We start from the raw sequence: 17365 nt of genomic DNA, 5'->3' as shown, positions 1-17365 counted from the left end.
AGAAATCTCTACTGGAAATGCTATGAATTAAATCATACTATAAAAAATGATCAAATCAATTAAACACTTTAATATTATATAACTGTCTTCAAAGGCCACCAAGTTTTTGAATTTTCATAAGTACACTTCTGCAAAGTAATGTGAATACTAAGTTTACTTTATGGCAATACAGCTCTATAAGGGAGCTGGATTTAGCTTCCTTACCTCACCTGAGCTTAGGAAGGAACACAGGCGGAAGTGCAGATACAGGGAAAAGATGCACATGACATAGACCCATCTGATGAGTCTGATGTGGGGCTGAGGCCTACAGAACCAACTCACTTCTAACATCATCCTCCAAACTTCAGATATTCCATTAAGTAATATTTAGAATTTCTGTTTACAAAGAAATAAAATCACTAATAACTATAAGATTATTTTGTAGGTCTTCGCAGTGTTGACAGTCATATTCATAAACATTTACATATAATCACAATTTTACCCTTTTTACCATGACATTAAAAACAGCAGAGAATGATTATTTATGTAATCATTCAGATCTACCAAATGTTTAATGTGTCAAATTTTAAATCTTTATGTGTTCTATGTAGAAATTTTAATGTGAGGTCCATTCCTACCAGATGGAAGGAGGCAGGTTACAAGTAAACCTGTAGCCATAATTTTGTAAGATGTTTATAATATAAAATGCTCTTTTCCCGACCCAAGTCATTTCTTTTTTTGAGTCTGTATCAATAAGCATAATAAATCAAAATATTATCTGTGATTTAAAAAAATTTTAAATGAAAAACAATTAAAAATGATTTAGGGTGCTTGCACTAATTTTGAGTTTAGAGAATATGGTGACTGTAATGCATACACATATAACTATGACTCTACACAAAGCTAGCACATCATCCTGTAGAAAAGTAGCAAGAAACAACTTAAAACAGAGTTGAAGGGAAGATGAATAATAGCTTCCAGAAAATTCTGTCTAAGTCACGATGGTTATTTTTCACTGATTTCTTTGAAAAGAAATTTTATAAACAGCACCAACACATGTAGCAGAGAAAAAGAGCTTCTCCTAGAAACCTGTTTTTTTTTAACAGGAAAATCGGTAAACCAAACTTTCAGGAGTCTCTCTCCTAAGAGACTGCTCCAGGTGTTACTCAGCAGCAACACCTGCTGCCATTCCAGTAGAAAATGCAGTGCCTAAGAAAGCTGTAATTCTGAGACTAAGCTTAGGCCTAAATTTACTCAGACCCTTAGGAAAGATCCAAGCCTCAACACAATTAAAAATTTCAGAAAACTGAGCCAAATTTCTTTAGGTAACTTCCTTTTCTTTCCTTTAAACAACAAAAGTGTGAAAAATCATAATCCTTACATATTTTCTAAGTGTTGCCTTTTCATTTTGATAGTACAGACTTTAAATGAGAAATTCAGGGAAAAAAAGGAGGTATAATACTTGGATGCATACAGTGCATTGGGACCTACAGGTATTAGGGTATTAAGAATGTAAAATATTACTACTGCCTATTAAATATACTTCTTAATATTAAAATAATTTACTTTTAAGTTAGGATTAGCCTGACTCATTTTCTTTTAGTAAAAAGACAACCACATTATCCTCAATTACCAACATACAGTTCGCTTGCTTGATTTTAACACATATTACTTCAGAATGTCAGCTGATGTTTTTAACACTACTTAAGTATATTCAGTTAAAAATATCCAAACATTAACACATTTAAGGACTTGGCTTCTTCTATACCCAATCTAAATGCATGCCTGTATTAACTGTAGCGTTATCGACAGCAGTCAAGATACGAAAACAACCTGAATGCCCATCCGCGGGTAAGGGGATAAAAAAGATGTAATATGTAATGGGATATTACTCAGCTATGGGAAACGGGGACACACAGATAACCCCTGAGCATATTATGCTAAGTGACGCAAGTGAGAGAAACGTTAAGTACTATATAGTATGACTTGCAGAATCTAAAAAAGTCAACCTGTACAAAAAAACAACTGAGAGTAAAATAGGGTTGCAAGAGGATAGGGGATGAGGAGATACGACTGATGGTGTTTAAGGGTCAAACATGTAACCAGCAGTAAAGAAGCCATAGAGATCTACTGCACTGTATAATGAATTCAGACACTATTGTACTACAATGATGTAACATGATAAATATTGCTTCAATAGCAATCATATTACACAAAACACAACATGTGGAAGTTAACATCAAATAAAAAAATAAAAAGAATTAGCCAACTTTAAATTTGCAAGGAACATATTTATAACTAGAATATTTATAAAATAATGTGATTCACTGGCCTGTCAGTGGACCCATTGGCTTGTCCCTAACTTCAACAGGAACGTTACTAGAGTTTGTGTACACGTCTATTTAAAGATTCTCAACATTCTTTTCATTTTCTTCATAGACTCTACTTGTATGGCACATACTTGTTAAATTACTTCTGTGTAAAGGGAATAGAATTATTCAAGAAATTTGGTTCATGGAGGGTAAGTGTGACTAAAGAGAGTAAAAGTAAGGATGGGGCAGGGAAAAAAGAGTAAAAAATTCAAATGAACACCTTATCAATTTTGCAACTCATGGGATTTTAGAAAAAAAGATTTCATTTAGAAACTAAAAAAATTATATTAATATCTTGTCTTCAAACATTAGGATGGTGGATATGACAGGCAAAGTAAAGGTAAATTTCTTCAATGAACATTAAAAATTCATTTCTTGAAAGATGATATAGTATTAATAGGCTACACAATAAGAAAACCAATAATGATAACTTATTTCACTACCCCATCATCCTTCTAGGCACTTTCAAATTTTCCTGTTGACTTACTATTTTAGTTTTTATTTGACACAGCTGGAAAGAAATTAATTCCCAAAATTACAAAATGCTTAAAGATAGAGGAATGGTAAGATCACTGAGATTCCATAATGTATCTTTGGTTTATAAAAGGTTTAAAATATATGCTAATAGCAAGATACAATATTTTTTCTATTAAAACACACTCATTAAAACCTTTTTAAAAAAGAATATATATCATGTAATATAGTCCTTCCTACTTGTTAAAAATATAAAAAAAAAAACCCTAAAGAAAACTGACACTGGGTCCTAAGAACCTAGATAGTATATTGAAGGTTAATGTATTCCATGACAATAAAATTCATGCTCAACTACTTTTACAGTGTTCAAGTTATTAACTTCCTTTTATTAATTTAAAATTATTTATAAACATAAAAAATACCTCTTAGATTTTAGATCATTGAGATTTTACTGGTCCACTAGCATATAGTAAAAAAATAATGACTCTAATGGCCAGGCAGAATTATTTTTAAATTAATAAAGTCAAACTAAACTATGAAAGAATTCCATGGAATTTTGACCATATACACTTACAGATTTTAGGAAAGATCCAAATTTCAACACAAAGACCAGTTTAATGAAATATCTAGTCAAATGCTTGGGTTCATAATGAAGTTTTTAAAAAAGCTACATTTTCTTTTTTTAAATACCTAAAAAATATAAAATTATGTTGAAACTGAAACTTTCTTCGGAGCTTTAATCAATAAGACAGTTATAAATATTTCACAAGTGAATAGCTTCCAAGTAAATGTTATATTAATTCTCTCAAGTAGTTAAATTACTTCCATTGACATGTATTTGAAAATGTTTTATTCAGCAAAGGGAAAGTTTGTTACATTTTATAACACTTTTTAAAATAATAAAATCCAAGTAATAAGATTTTACTTGGGTAAATGAAGAATGCCTCTAGTAGGATTCTTATATGTGAGACTACTTTTGGTTGACCGGTAAGTAGTGAGAAAGGTTTTTCTCCAGCTGTTTTTAAGGAAAAAATTATCTTACTTGCAAATCAAATTCTCCATTAAAAACACATTGTACAAAGTCACTTAGTATGCTATTTAAATTGTGTCTAATGAATAGCTCATGTTTTGTGATTGTTTCCATGAAATCTACTCCAATTTCTTCTGCATTATCAAGTAATACCTATATGAGTATTTAGTTTCAAGGTATTTCTGCAATGCTGTGTTAATGATTCTTCGGATTCTTGGCTCTGGTTCCTCAAAATGCAGAAGTAATTGAAAGGCTATTTAATTGTGGCATTCAAGAATAATTCCTATCAAACAATATTATCTAAATTACACTATGGATTATTTAGGAGATGCTTTTGATACAAAAGATAATAAAAACATTATGATGTTTTATTAAAGATTAGAAAAAATATTTTAGTACACAGTTTTAATTATTGATCCTTTTATTTAAGCAATTCAAATCCAGAGAAATCACAGCGAGAACTCTTGATGTTCTCTAAGGTGAGACTTTGAAAGAAAGTTTTAAAAGTTGAACAGCAAACAAAAACTCAAGAACAATTTATCAAGAAGATATAACAACAATTTTATCCAAATAGGTAAGATTAACTTTCCAAGGACCAATGAACAGTTAATAAATCCCAATACTTAATTTCACAGAATAAGAAAAGAAAAATAACACTTCAGATAAGGGTTCTAGGGCTTCACTGAAAACCAGAGATTGCAGTAAATCCTAGTCATAAATTACATGTTTTTGAAAAAAAAAGAAAAAGAATAAAACAAACACTCAATTGTCGCCATTTCACAGCAGGAAATAAGCACATAGTAAAAAAGTAGGCCTGAAATTCCATTTAGCAGATAATATTTCTATTCTTGAAAAAGAAGTTATCAAAATCATTGTATGCCCTTTGAAAATAACTTTCTTGGAGGTATTATCTTTATCAAAAGATAGATATGTGGTTGTACAATTTGATGGGTGCCAAGAAAATAAATTTATTTAAAAACATTTTGTTCAAGTGAGGGCCTCAACATTAGCAATTAGACCTTAAGAGCTTCTTGCCCTCTCCCAGGGGCTTGAATTTTAGATGAAAATGGTCTTCAGAGGTTGGTGACAGAAACTACTGACACGGCAATAAAACAGAGGCCCAGACTCTCCATTGTAACCTGAGGGACTTACACATTTTTTTGCCCAAGGCCAAATTTGCTTCTAACTTCCAGGTCCATCAGCTTTAACTTGCTGTCAGCTGCTTCCATAGGAGTGAAATACTGTCATTCACATTCCTATTAAAAGAGACTCACTAGGTCACACAAGTGCTTCACTGACTCAGTGTTCAACACAAGGACCTATGTCTCTCGAGACCTCTTCAAATTTAAAATTTTATTTCTATGATTCCAATTAATTTTTCAAATTGTAGTCGATAAAAATGACATACATTTTAACCAAAAAGATATGTTGTCAAAAAGTTATATAAACAGCTGTGACCAATATGCTTTATAAACTTTTTAGTGAATTCTAGGGGAATGAAATGATTTTGAAATAGCCAAACCCTTTACCCACGCAATCTCCTAAAGTTATTTATCCATACTACTTTCTTCAATGGAGTCATCAAATTTCAAAAAGATGTTTATTTATAAGCTAAATGTGAGCTTATATTCAAAGGGGATCTTCTGCTTACCTCACAATGACTACGTACTGAATAACATGCAGTAGTAAGGATTTAGGATCCCTAATAACAGATAAATTGATGAGAGAGGTGAAATAATTTCCTGGCAACAGACACACATATCCCCTAAAGCTGATACAGAGAATTAATAAGAGCTTCTTTGTTCTGAATTATTGTCAGAAGGCTTAGGTATATGAATCAGACTCAATAAAATCCACCATCTATTTACCTCTGTCTCTACAATTTATTTAAAAAATTAATTTCAAATAAAAATTAAGATGAAAAAGTTGGAAATTTTAAGTTAAAAAGGCTCACAGAATCAAAGGAACTAGAGAAAGAACCTAACTGCCACACAATTTCTATCCCAAAAATTCAGTACCTTCCTGAATTCTGTGTTGCAATGTCTTAGACACACAGCAAACTACAAATTGCTAAATAAAATTAACTAGTTTTAACAATACAGGGAGAGAATTATTACATGATAAAAATACATATGATATTTATTTAGCATTAATACTAATGTCTATTCACTGCCTTCTACTGTTCTCAGAGAAACAGTAGTTTCTCTAAAGAAACAAAATTATGATTAACAAATTATTTTGGTATCACATAGTGTGACAAAAACATTTAAATATAAAACAAACAGTAGGTATAGTTCTTCCAATAGTTCTTTAAAGTGACTAGTGCTTCCTATCAGTTTTTAAAAGCATAATAGTTTCCAATCTTTATCAAAATATGAGCTATAATGGAAAATGGTGTTTTTGTACTTTCTGGGATTTAAATACGTAAACACAGATTCTTTAAGATTGGGGCCTAAATACTATTGAACTCAACTATGGTCCTCCCATCCCTAAAATAGATTTGACATACAGGCACAGCACAAGGTCAAGGTCACAGATCAGGAAGAAAAATTGCCAACAGAACTGATGTAACAGCTGGCATTTGATCAAAGCTCCTGGGGTTTTTAGTACACTTACCAGACACTCTGCATTTACTCACAGGGTACACTCTGTTTTAAAAATGTTCTCCATCTTTGAAGACAAGATCTTCATGTACTTTTTGTTATAAAGCATATTCCATGTGTTTTAGAATCATGAGTTTTACATGTGTGTATGTATGTGTGTATATATGTCTGCATACCTACGTTAAAACCAATCACTGTCATGTGACAATTTTGAAATTAATTTAATTTGCAGATCCTTGAATCAACCAAGCTCCCCCCCACATCCAAACTTTTATATTAGCTAAGATGGAAATTAATTATATATTGCTTAATATCTTGGGCCACTTCTTCCCAAATACATAGGTTTAACTGCTAAAAACTTGTTCAATCAGAAGTTTTATAATGTATCCATAATCTTCCATGAGACTTTCCAAAATATACATATAAGTAAAAACTCTGGTTATCAACAGCAGCAATAAAAGTAATTCTTAATGGATGTATTACTAAACAATGCAATTAAATAACTAAACCATAAATTGCTTCAGCTATTCAAATAAGATATTAAATTTGCCTTAAATTACATTTAATAAACTAAGAATTATGTGATAAATTTTGTTATTTAAGTAGTCCAATCAAAAAACCATTTTAAGTATACATAATGCTTTTGAAGTCAATTTATAATATAACAGCTTTCCTTGATAATTCACATTATCATTTTTCTTAAATAGCTTTCTTTATATAATTTTCAAATTATGATACATGAGCTGTAAATTTTCTCAATGATCAGTTTTCCATTTTGTAAAAATATCTTTTCATGAATTAAATAGGGTTGAATAAAAAAAACAACTGATATATCATAGAAATACTGCTGGTGATTCTCAATAACAAAGTCAAAAGAAAATATATTTATATCAAGTTTTCCAATTAAATACCGCTGAAAATGGAATCTGCTTTACCAGAAACAACCAAACGTGGGTATATCAAAATTACTAGTAATGGATACTAATTTTATACATCAAGCTTTGATCACAAAATGTATTGCCTTATTTTCTTTTAAAATAGAATTCTTTTTAGGTGTATTTCAAAACAATTCTTTAAAGGTGTATTTGGAGGAAGTACTTATCAATTAATAAATGTCTTCTTTATATGCTACCTGGGGGAAAATGCTGCCTTGTTGTGAATGAAACATGAACTTTGACATCACTCTTGCCCATAATGTCCCAGAACACAAAGCTTTCTAGTTCGAAGATTTTGGTCAGATTGTCACAGAGAAACATCACTGCTGATACCATCCCTGGACAGAGAGACTGATGATGTCTGTCAATATGAATTCAACAAACTAGAAAGAGGACTAAGAATCAAAAAAAAATAAGAATATTCACAATGTACCTGGAGAATCTCTGTCTTTAAACAGTCACAGGTAACTTTAAAATACATTCTCCAAATAGGAAAATAAAGCTACTGGCATACCATCAGTAGGCTATTTACTTTAAATGTTTTTGTTTTTAATGAAGAAATTACCACATTTTCCCCATCTGTACACATAAGCAACTGCCTGCAGTAATCATATCAGCAACCACAACCAGTAACTGACAATCTGCGGCCCAGCTTCACTGCTGTCCAGGACCACTTGCATGTGGACTGTGCCAGGACACCTGACACTGAGATGCAGATGTAGACTGAAGAGGCGGGTGGTAGTGAGGAGGCTTTAGAAGAGGCCACTATGAACTATGGAAGAAACCAAAACCACAGCCTAGGGAACAAGGTCAGGCCTTTTCTGTATTAAAAATAACATTAGCAGTTAAAATCACTAAAAACAACTACTACTATCTACTATCAGCAACCTTTTAAAAAATTAAATGCTTTACAAGAATATAAATTTTTATTATATACATTTTCCCTGCCTTTTTGTGTTTTTCTGGAGATAGAATGCTAAGTGAAATGGCACATAAATAGTATGCTTCTCACTTCTCTGTTTCATAGTTTGTTCAGCCCTAGTATCAATTACTTAACATTTTATATCAGCATTTCCTACTGTTGCTATATTGCTTTCTTGTTTTGATCATTACTGTGCTTTCAGTTGTAGCATTTATATAAAATAAATAATTTGTTCTACATTCTTGTCATTATACACAATGATAAAAGTTAAGATTTAACAGTGGGACAAATAATGTGGTATAGAATAAAGTAAACCTTTTGCTTAGTGCCCCTCCCCACATTCCCCCATACAATCCGTACTATCATCACTTCATGAAATACATCAAACTTAAAAATGCATCATATAATGCATTTTAATCATATAATAAGCCCCATTTGCCTATAATCAAGCTAACAAATATCTTTTTTATTCTGAGTTTCAGCTGAGCGCTCACACCTGCTTGGACAGCCTTCCCTGAACTCCACAGGCTTAGGGTAGTTTTTCACCTCTGGAACCCCACAGGACTCAGTGGATCTTTCTATAATTGCATTAATATTTTTTAAAAATTTTGCTGCCCTGGCTGGTGTGGCTCAGTGGATTGAGTGTAGCCTGTGAACCAAAGGGTCCTAGCTTCAACTTCCAGTCAGGGCACATGTCTGGCTGGGTTGCAGGCCAGGTCCCCAGTAGGTGATGCATGAGAGGCCACCACACCTTGATGTTTCCCTCTCTTTCTCCTTCCCTTACCCTGTCTCTAAAAATAAATTAATTAATTAGATTAAATTAATTTTTTTGGCTTATGCCTGGCCCTTACCTACAGTGTAAACTCTTTATGGGCAAAAATTACGTATTTGTCATCCTTACGTCCCAGCACCTGGCGAAGAGAGCACTCCTCGTAGTGCAGGCAACAAGTCACCCTCTGAAGCCTCCTGAGTCTGTGAAATGAGAGGTGGGCTGTCATAATTCTAAGGTACCTTGCGATTTAAAATGGTATGATGTTATTTATAATGTTTTGTTTTAAATTCAAGATATCCCCCTTCGAATATAAACTAACAAAAAGATCACAAAATTCAAGAGTAATTAAAGTATTTTATCATACACAGGCAGTTCTGTGGGTTTGGAAAACATGTGACTAGTATTCTGTTAGAACACAAGATATAAACATTTCAGAAATATATTTATTTTAGAAGATTTTAAGGTTTTTATAAGAGGATCTTTGTTTTATTATCTGTTTGGAAAAAATAATCATATTCATTTAGTTTCCTTTAATGGCATCTCCCAGGCAAGGTTTCTAAGATCTAATATGCCCACAGTCTATACCAAGAATGAGCAAATGTTTCAAAATGCATCTTTCCCTCTCTAACAACTCACTCTAAAAAAGTTGAAAAAAACATTTCATATTTACATATTATTTTGTTAAATTTTCTCAAAATATTTATTCCCTAAAACCAGATAAATACAATTCAGCCTCAAAAACAGTTATGACAAAATGGGGAAAGAAAGCCTTTATGAATTAACTTTGTACTGTGTCAACCACAAAGGAGACACTGCTTCCCTAGCCCCATTTTAAAAACTCAGTCACTGAGTAAATAGTCATGCAGTACTAGAGAGCCTGAACCCTATCCATTGTGCGATAGACCAAATCAAGCTGGTCAAAGCTACTCTTTGAATGATCTGTTTCATCTGAAGCTGTATTTGTTGGAGAGTTTCAAGTATGAGCTTTCACTGTGCGGCTAAATAAAAACATTATGCTACCATAAACAGACTCAATTAGAATACATAAAAGTACTCTTTTATGTAAAATTGCTTTTTAAATACTTTAAACTTGAAAAACTAAAACCAACTCAACAAAAAGAAACATCAGCCAACCAACTCTTGAAAAGTGCCACAAGAGCCAGCCTGTCACTGTCATGCCTTTTCTCCTCTCTCCACACCGGCATTCACTCCTTCGACCTACACTGATGGGTAAGCTTCAGGTTTCCTCCTGCGTCGTGGCATGGTATTAAACCTAAATGATGTTTCTCAGGTTCAAGAAGACTAAAAAGTCATGTGAGTCCATGAAATATCTAACTTTGATGTAGACGTATAAGACTTTCAAAGCTCAATTTTCTAAAATGTACAGCAAGATATTGTTAAATATGTATTAAAACAAAACAAATCTTATATATAAAAGCTATTTATTTAGGCATCTGCGTAAAGATAACACACCATTCAAATAAAATTTCCTTGCCTATCGTTTTAATTGCTTTTTTGGCAGACACTTTAGTTACTTGGAATAATGACTTTTTTAAAAACTAAAATAACAAACATCCTAGCCTCCATAATACTGGGAATAGAAATTAATAGAATTTGTATGATGAAGCTTGCAGAGCAGCTGCTACCTTTTATGAAAAGAAACCTATTTTCCTATAGTGATTCCATAGTACATCTTGCAAACTGATTCTACAATCACAGTAGGATCATAGACTTTAAGGTTAAAATTTAGTTCAAAGGTCATCTGCCTAACCAATCATCCTTTATAACCTATTTGCTAACTCTAGTTGTATAGTTTATTTCTGGAAACCTCTAATGACCCTGGACTATCTCCCAATATGGTATTTTTTGGGATCATGTGGCTCTGGGTTCAATTTCTGGCTCTTCCAGTTACCAGCTGTTTGACCTTGGGCAAGTTAACTGCTCTTGAAAGTTTTGCAAAAACCAATCCTCTTTCATGGGCCTCAAGGATTAAATATGACAATGTTCACATAATGCTCAGCAGAGTGCCTACACACCAATCAGGTACTCAATAGCGTTATCCATTATTCAGAGAACTTGTTCCGTATTTGCACAACTGCCACAGTATAAAATTCTTCCCTGCACTGGGCTATAATCTATCTCCTGTCAGTCTGATCCCTCCCTGGTCCTTTTGGGGACACAGAAAACAAAACTAATCCTTCAGTTATCCTTCAAACACTAGAAAATAGCTGCTATATTCCACTAAGTCTATCACACTATTAATGTCTAGATAAGATAGTTAAATTCCACTGTTGACAATAGTCTAGCAAAGGGCAAACAAAGAAGAGGAACATTCCTGGGCACCAGTCTGTGGTGGGTGCAGCAAAGATGCAGCTCTTTACAAATTCTTGACTGGTCAAAAATGTGCAAAAAGCTCCTGGGAGCTGTCCGCCACAGACTGCTGACTCCTGTGGAGTTCACCATACATTAAAAAAGCCCTGCTTTTTTCCCAAGTGCTTTAAGCCATACTTCCTCCTCAAAATACAAAAGTATATTTAATTCATTTCTCCTCATGACATTGGCAGAATATTGTATTATCCTCATTTGAATTTTAACAAACAAGAATACTAAAGGTCAAAGCAATGGAATGATTGGTTAAATTGGCCAGTAAGAGGCTCATCAAAACCATATTAGGGTCTTGTGAGTTCTAGCCTTTCTTACTGTAGTACATTGCCACAGACTATGAAAAAAGTGAATTTGGAAACATTTGATAAGGCAAATGTTTTTGCAGCACTTTGAAAACTTTGGATTGCTTTTCCTACTTTCTGAAACGTTGTCTCTATTGTTTTAAGTCTCTTGTTTTTTTATTAGAAAGGCCACAAAGCTCAGTAGTTAAGAGAACACACAGTCTTTGGATTCCTGACTCTGAAATTCATCAGTGGGTGATTTTGGTCCAGTTACCTACCCATCTGGAACTCACGTTAGCTGTAAAATAGTATCAAATAGTATCTAGCTCACACAGCTATTGTATTAAATGTGATATGCATGTAAAATAATATAACAGCTGGCATTTTATAAGTACTTGTTTAATGTTAACTATTCTATTACTCAGGGATATAGCACCACACCAAATGATTTTCCCCCACCTCCCCCAAATCCTTTTCTTGCCAGGCACTCACATAAAGTCCCTTGAGATGTGGGATTGTGTTTTGCATTTGTATCCCCATGCCGGATAGCTAAGAGTCACTCCAAATTATCTGTTGAATGCTTTAACATATTCTCTATATATCCTAAAAAAAACACAAAAAATACTTTGGATCTATAAAATAATTTAATAACCGAGCTAATTAATTCTTTGATTTTTATAATTTTACAAAACATGTTTACTTAAACCAGAGAATAATTTCATGTACAAAGGATGCCTATCATTTCTTTCTCCCCTATACCTTTTTCTTAAAGAACCTATTCCCAGTCCACTAGCCACAGAGGAATGGAGCAACTTCGAGAACCTGACTAAACTGGACCAATTCATTTCCTCTCTTGGGATCCGAAATTCAAAGAAACTAAATCCTTCATTTTTGGATTGCTTTAATGAGACCACATCTCACAGATAAGTATGCAGAGGTGTCAGTATGCTGAAAGAACAACGTAGTTGCCTACAGAGAAGCAGAAATGAGGAAGACAAAAGGAAGAGAGAAAAGAAAGCAAGGAGTGGCTGAATAGTTTTCCAGTTTTAAGAAGGTGCAATGCACTCCTATAATTGGGTCCCAAAAGAGCCTACTGTGTATCTCTAATAAAAAACCCTGTGTTTAAGCTTTGTTGAGTGGGCTTCTGTGTAATCAATCACAGCATCCCTATTACTAAGATATTGTAGAGATAATATGTAAGACAAACTGCACCTTTTAATCCATGGCCCTAAAGGCCTCTACAAATACCAACACTACTTTCCTCACTTTTCCTACAGTATTTCTGCCTTATGTATGGTCTAAGAGCAATATAGATCTCCAATTTTCAAATGGGGAAAGCTAATGATGCAAAGAGGTAAATAAAATGTCCAAGGTCATACTTGCGAGTTTGTAGGAGCAGAGCTGGTAAGAGAATTTCAGATTTCTTATTCCCAGGAGCCTGAACTAACCAATAAACCAGCTGCCTCCCTTGATGGAACTAAAGTATGCCAATTATCCAAACTGTGTAGAAAACATTGACCAAAACAGGGGTTAATTGGACATTGGTTGTTTTAATTCCATAATCAGCTCTTTCCCTGAGCTACCCTGGGAGCGAATAACATATCTTTTGCAGGAATGGGAAGCAGGCCAGCACAGGCCATCTGGATGAACATGTCCTTTCGTCAAGTTATCCCTGCAGCTGTGTGAAACACTGATGTTGAAGAACTTCACAGTTTAATTTGTTTTATCATTTCTTTCTACTCTATTAAATTTAAAAGTAGAGAAATCTTTATTTTCATGTTAGCCAAAGAGTTTAACTGATTCTGAACTGACTACATGAACATGTATGTTCTGTGTATGTATATGGGCAGAGAAAACAAATTTTCTGATGTTAAAAATAATCTCTCCTATTAAAAAGAAGGCAATTCATTTAGACCATGGCCACTAGAAAAGAAATGAAGCAGTTAGAGCCTTCAGGTACAACCTGAACTTACCTAACCCAGGATAACTCACTCAGCTTCACTAATGAACATGAAAATTAAAGCAAAATATTTGATCTTCCTCTCAATCAATGAAAGAAGGAACCATGAACAGCCTATTTCCTTGTCCATTCCTGACTTCTTCCACATTATAATTGGTAAAATGAAAACAAATCTAGATTAAATTTAAGAGAACCTCGTAAGACAGGGGTGTCAAACTCATTTTCACTGGGGGCCACGTAAGCCTCACGATTGCCTTCAAAGGGCCAAATGTAATTTCAACTCCTTAACAGTTAACTAGTAGTTACATTTATATAGTAGTAAAATTACTTTGGCTCCTTGAAGGCAACCACAAGGCTGATGTGGCCCCCAGTGAAAGTCAGTTTGACACCCCTGTCCTAAGACCTCAGAGTCAGATTCATAACCATACAGTGGGTTCAAATCCTGACTCTAATCCTGCCATCAGACTAAGGTTCAGCATGTACCCCTCATTCCTTCTCTCTTCCTGCCTTGCTTTACCACTCCCTTCTCCCAAATTATTTACTCTCTCCTCTTCTGTTTTTACATCTTTCAATTCTTAAGTCTTAAATTAATTCTACTGGTGTTACTCATGAATGCTGCTGGTATTCAGAACTATAAAGTCTCCTGATACTGGTATGAAGGCCACATTTCCTACATTGGGAATTGTGTATAGGGGTGGGATGGAGTGGGTTATTAATACTTAATAATACAAAAATTAATGTCCACATGTGGGTCAAACTAGACTTGTCCAAGCCCTAGATGACAAGCTTTGAGCAAGTTTTAATACCTTGAGAATTAATGGATGGATGGAAGAAAGTCCAGCTTAGAAGGAACACTTTTACCCAATATACAAGCTAGGTACGAAGCCCATTAATTTGAAGAGGATAAGGGTCCATTAAGGGAACTACAGCAGAAATCAGACAAGAGGGAATGAAATCTTAAGGGAGACACTGATATTCAAACTATATGTGTGAGTGATTCCAGAAAATGAATGTCCTAGCACAGAGGGCTGGTGAATGGGTTATATCGAAGTTTACAAGCAAATAAAGACCAGATGGTTCTTTCTCGTAGGCTAGATACCACAATATTAGACAAGCGGATCTTGATTCAGGTCTACCAGCTCTAGCCAAATGTGCCCTGTTTCTGATGGGACATGGGCAGGGGTGGCATCTAGCAGTGAGCAGCATCACACTATTACAGTGCCTGCAGTCAAAGTTCATTAGGGAAGTGGTGTGGGAAGCAGGGTCACCCTGGGTCAGGTAAGGCCAGGTTGTACCTAAGGGCTCCAAATGCTTCTCTTGTTTCCTGTGCTACTATAAACTATTGGGTTTCTTTCTACCTGTCCCCAATTCTTCTGAAATAAAACTTTGGCAGCTTCTGATCCTAGATTACAGCCTTGGACCAGAATGTTTTGACAATAATGCCCAAAGGCAGGAGTCAGAAATAACAATTATTCCATGGTGGAATAAACAAGAAGAAAGAGATAGGAGGCTATACTGCTATACTTCCACAACTACTTCTCACTCAATTCCTTCCGGCATTATCATGTAAAGCGCCTTTTCTTATCAATAGGACCTAGATGGCATCAACAAAAGTAAGACGATGAATCTAGCCTTGTGGACCAGCACCTGGAACTCTCGGACTATGAGCTATATGGAAGAAAGAAAAAAGTGACCATATGTTATTATTATTACCTCTTTGTGCCTCATTTCACACATTTAAAAGCAGAAGGTTCAACAGGATTCTATGGTTTCTCCCCAGGCTCTAATAATCTTAGCTCCTTATTTTAAAGTCCTTCTTTAAAAGGACTACAGATTTTGGTGTCTGCAGGACTTAAAGGGATGCCCTGAAACAAATCCCCTGCAGATACCAAGGGTATATTAAGTTTCTGAGGAGTTGAAAGTTATACTCAAATGTCCAAATGCACGGGGGTCAGCACCCACAACCCCCATGTTGCTCAAGGATCAATGGCACCTACATAAATGTACCTACATAAAAAAAAAGATTAAAAAAAACTGAATAGAAAAAATTAATATATTCTTCTATGAGAAAGAAAAAAAGTCAGATAAAACATTCTGCTTGTTATTCCATTTGCTTTCCCCATGACATTCTTACAGTCCAGACAGGTGACAAAGATTTGGCAAACTACTTACTCCCAATATTAAAGTGGAACATGACTACAAATGTTGTCCATTTATACCTGGGATGGTATAAAACCTATTCCAGGATTTTAAAAATGGCTTTTCCTTTAAGAAATTTTTTTCTTTTTCCCCATTTCTCTCACCAGTGTTTTCTCTTTTATTCTGAATGTTACAGTAGCTAAGGAACTCAGCCAGTTTTTTAAATAAATTACAGAGGCAAGAATATCACTGAAACAATTTAACCTACAAGTTCAGTTTGAGTTTTGTGGCTTATGATGTATTAGTAAAAATGGTGTTAAGTTTCTATACTCCATTTACATAAAAGAATACCATTCAAACTTTCAAAATCAAAACCGCTATTTTCCCCTAAGTCTTAATTGTACATGGATTTGCTACAAGATAATTAGCTAATTATTAGCTAAGTTGATTTACCATGCATCTCCCTCACTCCCAAAATGTACGTATGTACACTACAGAAATATTATCAGAAAGAGTGACACAAAAAGGAGGGAAAAAAACCTTCCATATACTAAAAAATCTATAATGTACTAAGAACCCCGCCCCCCCAAATGTGGCAATATTTTTGTTTTCAACATTACTCAGTAGCATCAATATTACAGAGTAGAGCTGGCTGGGACACAATACTGAGTGAGAGGGCTAGGTGGAGTTCCGTGTAACACACCAAGTACAAAAACAAAATCATACATTAAGACCTGCATAATGAAACAAAACTAAATAAAACTATGCCTTGCATCTCTACTTTTAACACATAATCAAAAAAATGGTCATTTGATACTAGTTAAATCTTATTAATAAATTTATGGCTGAGGGATAAAAATGATTAGACTTTCTTACATCTGTTCAATTATCAGTTTTTGGTTTTTTTTTTTAAAGATTTTATTTATTTATTTTTAGGGAGGGAGGGAAGGAAGGGGGAGAGAGAGAGAGAGAGAGAGAGAGAGAGAGAGAGAGAGAGAGACAGAGAGAGAGAGAGAGAGAGAGAGAGAGAAACATCAATGTGCGGTTGCTGGGGGTTATGGCCTGCAACCCAGGAATGTACCCTGGCTGGGAATCGAACCTGGGACACTTTGGTTCCCAGCCCGCGCTCAATCCACTGAGCTACGCCAGCCAGGGCTCAATTATCAGTTTTTAGTTATTCAAAAATTGCCGACATAAAAAAACACTTCTAAAATTGCAGCAGGTAATCTGCCTTTTGCAGTGTTAAGTATTTTTACATCTTTGTATTATCAGTGATGAGCCTAGGAACAAAAGATGATTGGTGGATGTAACCAGCTAAAATTGAGACCAGTAACAACAAAAATCAGGATCAAGAAACCTGACTTTATAAACTGTTTCACTGCATAGGCTACTCACAGGACTAGACACCACTCCAATCCACCAACTATCAATCTCAACAATTTAAAATGAAGAAAATCTAGGAGTCAGATTTTCCACAGTTCACTTCTAAAAAGCTCTTTTTACACCTTCCAAC

General features: G+C 34.4%; 1 protein-coding gene across 3 annotated transcripts in view; it reads right to left on the bottom strand.

The window, feature by feature from the left end:
• Positions 1 to 17365, bottom strand: part of NRIP1 (nuclear receptor interacting protein 1) — a 90923-nt gene that overhangs the window by 7441 nt on the left and 66117 nt on the right. The window lies entirely within an intron of this gene.

The sequence above is a fragment of the Phyllostomus hastatus genome, unplaced genomic scaffold (assembly GCF_019186645.2).
Source record: "Phyllostomus hastatus isolate PE091 unplaced genomic scaffold, TTU_PhHast_1.1 phas_contig_86, whole genome shotgun sequence".
Taxonomy (NCBI): Eukaryota; Metazoa; Chordata; class Mammalia; order Chiroptera; family Phyllostomidae; genus Phyllostomus; species Phyllostomus hastatus.
This window is presented reverse-complemented; position numbering and strand designations above follow the sequence as displayed.